The sequence below is a fragment of the Apis cerana genome, linkage group LG2, assembly GCF_029169275.1.
Source record: "Apis cerana isolate GH-2021 linkage group LG2, AcerK_1.0, whole genome shotgun sequence".
In the NCBI taxonomy this organism is placed as follows: domain Eukaryota; kingdom Metazoa; phylum Arthropoda; class Insecta; order Hymenoptera; family Apidae; genus Apis; species Apis cerana.
In genome coordinates, this window is record NC_083853.1 from 6,582,935 (window position 1) to 6,589,983 (window position 7,049).

General features: G+C 36.9%; 1 long non-coding RNA gene across 1 annotated transcript; it reads left to right on the forward strand.

Moving 5' to 3' along the window:
- The first annotated feature begins 437 nt into the window (after window positions 1-437).
- On the forward strand, window positions 438-2,746 carry LOC133665723 (uncharacterized). Its single transcript, XR_009828972.1, has 2 exons — window positions 438-675; window positions 1,928-2,746. It is a non-coding gene; the product is annotated as an uncharacterized LOC133665723 (long non-coding RNA).
- The last annotated feature ends 4,303 nt before the right edge of the window (window positions 2,747-7,049 follow it).

The window sequence follows — 7,049 nt, forward strand, 5'->3', positions numbered from 1 at the left end:
CGTTGTTCAAATAAACTTGGCCCAATAAATAATCGTAGACCGATACTGTTCACTCGTTACGTACGAACAAAGGTGGCACGCAAGATGGCACCGCCCGTATACGATTATTGTGTTTGGCCTGGCTCCACTTTCAATAGAAGTTATTATTATTATTCTCCAAAGAAACAAGTTTTTTTAAAAACTGACAAAAATCAAATATCGAATTAAAAAAGATTAATTAAAAAAGAAAGAAAGAAACATTACGGATATACTATCTCCTTTTTGCACTTCTTTTCGTATATCGCTTCAACGAGATACAGATTTTCATTCTAACGTTTTCGCTAATCTCTTTTTACGAGATTCCATTTCTTGCGCGCCATCGATCTTCTTCTCGCCCCTGTCCTTTTTTCTCCCCCTTCTTTTCCACGATGATTGGCCCGATTCCAAGACCAACAGATAGTTCGACGAGGAGGCTAGACTGCAATCGACAGTACAAGACGTGTTAGCTTTATTTCAAGATACGAAAGTTCGGCCACTCCGCTTCCGGAATCCGCGCTGTCTCTTCGTGCCACGAGACGAGAGTATTCCATTCGAATCTTGGATTCGTTCGATGACCATCCTCGATCACCAGGCCGCCTTAAGCTTTCCTTCTCCTATAAATTATTGCAACGAATTTCCCGCGAATCGATATTAAAGGTGAGGTTGAACTTCAGTTTCTCCCCTCCTTTACGATCGAAATAGAAATCTCGTCTCACTATTATTTTGTAATTTTTCTACGAATTATCTAAGGAAATTTAATTTATTCCAAACTTGAAATTTCATCGAGTCAAATAATTAATTCTCTCAAATATTTGTGTGTGAGATTAGAGATAAGAAATTTAATATTATTCGTTCAAAAATCGTTAAAATCATTACCATCTTTTCATCACATTATTAAATAATTTAGGAATTTAAGTTTTGACCAAGCTTAGGATAAGGTAAGAAAAATTGTCGAATAAACGAACAACAAAAGAAAAATATCATAAACCAAAAAATCCACAGATCTGTTCAAAATCAATTTTGCTTGAGAAATTTGGGGATGGATCGTACGGTGGGCCACGGGTTATCGGTGGAAATGGATCATCTTCGCCGGTGTCTTCGTTTGTTCTTTGGCCAGCCCGTATCGTCCCGTAGGAAGGAAAGCTCGGAAACGGACTGTACTGATCGTTGCTCTAAAGATATCGCTGCGTCCACGCTGCCAGGAATAGAAACGTGACGTGGTTGTTCGTCGACGAGCGAACACTAATTCTTCGGTTCGTCGTACACCGACAATCAGCCAATGGGATACGAGTTCGAGGCCACCGATTTCTAACGATATACCACCCCGTGGCTCTGATTTTATCCCAGACGAACTTCCTCCATTTTCCATCATGATCCGAGATTTATACGAAATCTTCTTACAGTTGATTCTTAATTATCTCATCCGTTTCGAGGCGTGTGATTTTTGAAATTTACAGGGGTCGTATTATTGGAATAAAGTGGTATATTTTTGTTTCAGAGGAAATTTTATCGTCTCCCGATCCACTACCTCTTCCTCTTTTCGATCGATTAATCATCCCGTTTGCTCGAATTTCGCGATTATGAAAACATTTGAAGATCAATCTCACTCCAGATATTTACTTTCAGACGAAAGTGATTTCATTTGTACAAAGAGGATTTTTTAATTCGGATTAAGAGTTAAGTTTGTTTAAAATTATGGATTTTAAGCCTTCGATAATTCGTTGCAATTATGGATTAAATGAAACTATATCATCACGATCCAATTAAATTGAATCCACACAATAATTAAATATTGATATATTAATTTTATTTCTCTCGATTCCTTATAATTTCTTTTAATAATCTATCTAACTATATCCTATTTTTTCGTGATTTATGAGCACAAACGATAACGACGAATTATTTCAAGGAAACATTCTCCAACCCCAAAGAGACAAAGTTCTTCTAAAAAGCAGTAGAGGATGATCAAATCCGCCAGCCACTATGACAATAAAATTTATCACCGAACTGTATATTTCTTCGTTCCTGGCCTCTTAAAATTGCCCCTGTTCGCGAGCTCGAAGAAAAGACGAAATCGAAGAGAGGCGAGAAGGAGGAGGGGTGTGAAAAAATAATAGGGGGATGACATCGGTGCGTACAGAGCCGATAAAAATCGTTGACAACAGTCGTGCCGTAAATTTCTCGCGGGAGAGAGAGAGAAGGGGGAGAGGAGGAGAAGGAGAAAGAATTATTGCTGCCGGATAAAGGCAAGGAAACAACGACGATCCTGACCAAAAGTGCATGCAGCGCACGTGGAGGCAACCCCAAGTCGCGGGGAGATGTGGCGTTACTGACATTAACTTACGTTACTTTTGCTCTTCGTTCTTCTCTTCTCCGAGCGTGACTCAACGAAAGGGTAAAAAAAGAAAAAAGAAGAAGAAAAAAAAAATAAAAAGGAAAAAAAAAGTTCGATGGACCGAGATGGAAACACGATGACAAAGAAAATTGCGGGTTGCGACTTAATCCGTGCATTGTTTCCCATTTGAGATTTTTAAGCTCCCCCGTCTTTCTCTTTGATGATCTCTTTGATCTTTGTCGATTGTTGTTGAATTAGAAGAACGTATGGATAAATTCGAGATTTATTACATATCGTAGAAGGATCTGACAGATTCTTAATTTAATTAAGAGCAATATAAATTTGAACTTGTATTGTAATTTGTAAGAATAAAGGAATTAGAAGAAAATTAAATCTCGTAGAAAATTTTTCTTAAGAGAAAGGGTTTTATCCATCTCTTAAGTTATCTATGAAAGTTCTTTTACTTTCGAACGATGTACTGTGATAAAAATTATAAAGTGTTGGAAAAGAAGAATCACGAGACATTAAAAGACTTCTTTTTGGATTAATGATGGATTTACTTATATAACGAGGGGGTGATTCATAGTGGATCGAGAGAATACAGTGGTACGATAGTAGGGTCGTATTCCAAGTATGAGGGCGTCGTTAATCAGACGTGACGCATCTTCCAGAAATCCGTGCAATTGGAAAACTAAAATCGTATAGGAACAAGACGGATAGCGGTCTGGCCGAGTGTCGCCTACTCATCTCTCAAGCAGGAAGCGGACGAACTCCGTCAAAATAGCTGCGAACCCATTACCATTCATTAGCACGAATTTCTATTCCCTTCTAGAAAACCCTTTCCATTAATTCTAATATTGTCTCTAAAAGATCTCGATATTATCTCGTAACTGAGATGATTTCCAGAAGATCTAATATTGTGAGAGCTCTAATTTTAGTTAAAATTCCAATAAACTATCCTTTCCTTTATTATTGCAAACTTTTGCACATTATCTTACAATTGCGAAAAAGATAAATTTTAAGAAACTAATCAACTTGTAATTTCGATTAAAATTAATCCAATTATTTGTGAAAATTGAAACGACGAGGCACTTATAAAATAACGAAATAAAAATAGATGAGTCTGCTTATAATTATAGAAGATGAATCAATAAGAAATTAATTCTATTCGATTCTACTCGATTCTAGAAAATTTATTCGCTATAAAAAACGTCGTTTCCAAATATTTCTCTCGAGATCTAAATTCTATCCTCCTATCTTTTATTTTTATCATTTCCTAAACGCACACATCTTTTATCTTTTGACAGAAATCAAGAAGCTCGTACAAAAAACATTCTAATTTATCCATAATTGCACAATGACACGATGAACGAAAAATACCCAAGCATTTATCCAAACTATTAATCAAAATCCTACCTGCTATATTTCTTTCCGTTTCATCATCCACGTTCTTTTCGATCGGAAGACTTCACCAGGATTTCTCGCCCCGGAGACAAATTGCGCGGTCCCTGCGTTAAATTAAAAATCACTGGAGTTTTACAAGGGGGAGAGCAGCAGGAGGGGCACACAGCCGCGTCTCATTAAATTTATACACACGGCGTTTCGCATTCTTGCTCGGCTTACGTAGCGTCCAATTAAACGTTTGATATAGGGTGGGCCCCTGTGTTTTGACTTTTCGACCGACACCGCGCGACACTCGCGCCACCGGCAAAAATATCCGCTCGAGTTCGAAGGGGGATTCACCGGGGAAGAGAATTCGCGAGATGAGGTCTACGGAACTGGATTCTCCGTCGTGCAGAAAAGGGGGAGAATTAAGGGGAGAGGAGATAAGTCTGGACGTCAAGGCCATCCCCCCCATTTTTTTTCCTCGCCAGAGGAAAGTCTTGACAAAGTCGTTACGCGTCCTTCTTCCTTGATAGTTTTATCACTGGCTGCGATTAAGCCGCTCTGAGACGCATGGCGGTCTCCTACTTATCATTCCAGTTTGCCACTCTCGTTTTACGTTTATCCGTTGAATTTTAGGCGATTAATTTAGGTTGGAAAGTGTCGTGCGTGTTGTGTTTGGATGAGTTTATGGGGGTGGATCAAGCTTGTTTTACTTCGGCGAAAATAATAATGTGATCTCGTATGACGGTGATGGTGTTTTGTTTCTCTTTTTTAATTTATTGCCGGAGTAAGAATATCCTTGCCGCGAAGTTAAGAATTTATGAAAAGCGATTAATTATATAGTTGAATTACGTTTTTCTTTGCTAGGAGAAAGGAGGAAGGAAATTTGTGGATAAATTAATGTTATTTTAATCTTACTTCTAATTATTCTATATCTAAAGAGGTTGATTAATTTTTTCTTGAATTTTAACCCCTGGTTAAAGTTAGGATTCATTCTTGAACATATATATACATTCTTCGTCTTAAGTTTTCATTTTTATATTATTATATTATTGTATTTTTACATTACATATATTATGGGAGAGATTAAGACAATTTCTAGCTATTTAATAATTATAAGACATATTTTGTAATTGTAAAATAAACCACTTAATCTTAAGATCTCGAATTACCAACTTCCCGCATTTCTCTTCTTTCCTCGTTTCGCACAAGTCGCTTATTATTGTTACTTAGGACAAGAATTACGCTTGTTTGTCCCAGTAAAACATTTGCACCGATGTTTGCGAATTTGTTGGGAGATTTAAAAGCGACACCCGTTTAATACTGTTGATTTAGAGGAGGGAATCGAGGATGAGGCGATCCGATGCGCAAAATTTTTGGCGTAAAGTACAGTGGATCATTAGAGATCCTCTCCTCTGGACGTAAAGTGACTGTTTTGCATCGTTACAGGCGTTCGTCCTGTCAAATTAATTCGTCGCGATTCCTCTTTTTTTCGACTCTGTTTCTTTCGTGTTTTTAGCATCGCTCAAGATCCACGAGATTCACGCGCATAAATGTCAGACCCTCTTAAACGCTTTCCCCTTCGATTCAATTTTTCCCGTGGATAATGACCCTCGAAGCGCATTTTTTTTTTCCAATCAATGAAGATCGTGTTATATTTTATCCTGGCTACTTTGTGTCTTGTTCTTCTTCTTTTTTTTATTGTAATTTTATTTATAAACTTTTCCAAATGAAAATTAATTTTGCAATCGATAAAGGATTAGAATTTATAACAATGCATGGAATATTTTGTACTTTTTTCTTTTCTATAGCATCTTCTTTTTTTTTTGTGAATAAAAATTTAAAATTGTGCTATTCAGTTTTCGAATGCTGATTTTCCAGTTATCGTTAGTTTCAGGTTACATTAACTCGTCGGAACGTTTTTGTGGAAAGTAATGTTAGATATTCTTGGCACGTACTGTCCTTATTGAGTCAACGAACTGAAATGATTCCTAGAATATTACGTTGGACTTGTTGATAGATAATCGTCAAAATCGTATTTGAAGTAATACAAGTGCAAAATACGTATCTACAACTTCCTTCTACTAAATTTTCAATTTACATTCACACAAAATGAATCCAAATATAATTCGTATATAATAACACACAATTTTTAAACTTATTATTTACATAACTGCATCTAGAGTCTATTGTTAGAATTTCCAAAATATCCCCAAGCATGTATTCCGAGTAAACGACGAATTTAATTTTCCAGAACAAGATTTCTCGCATTTCGTACGGTTACAATTATAACTCGTATTACTTTCTCTTCAACTCCCTAAGATCTATTTAACGTGTCTCTTGGTATCCAAAATATAGTCCCAAGGATACCTTCCGAGTAGTTACTCTTCGGCAAAAAAAGAACTTCATTCGTTCCAGGACGAATTCTCGATATTTTCCGCCGTGGCCATTAGCACGAACGTTCACCGTTTCGAGAAGATATTCTCGAGCTTCGCCCGGTTTCCCGCGACTAGAAGAGAACTGATTCAGATTCTTTGTTCGGGGAAGCGGCTGGTTAGGTGCGAATATACCGATATAAACCTGTTCAAAATCCCTGGAACACGGGTTCGACGTGTCCGTTTGTCGGAATTTTTGGATATTCGAGGAAACTTTCAACCTCCATCATAGAGTCGGATACGATGGATATATCGGTTTAGTTTCGAACCTAGGCCACCTCTGGTGAACGAACCAGGATAAAGGAATTAAACTCGAGGAGGTTTAGGGTTGTTGCACCGCGAGAGAGAACAATGATCGAAATTGCGCGGAAATACGTTTTAGAGAAAACGTGAGGGATCAATCTTTCGAACGTGTCTCGTTCGAATTGTTGAACGGTGGCGGCGTTCTTAATTTTAGAAGCGAGATTCCGTGAATTTCGATGTCTTTGAAGATGTAACTCAAGTCAATTTGTCCGTTTTATAAAGTGTGGATGTTGGAGTATCCCGTAAACTTGGATATTAATTCGTTCGATTCTAAGTATTTGTATGTACAAATATTTTGTATTTTGGTATTTGGTCAATATTTTTCTTATTTCAGGAAAATAAATTTCGGAAAGATTTCTTCTCGTTTCTTGGAACAAGCCAGCTTCTTCTTATTCTTTGATTATTGAGTTAATTCAACTTCATTTTATAAATCTTATGTCTGTGATATTATCATCATTCTTTGTGCAAATTTCTGTAAGAACAAAGACAGAGATTTTTAGTTTTAAGGAATTTCTCTTCTCGTTTCTTCTAGAAAAAGAGAAAACATTACGTTTTCAAATATGATGATTATA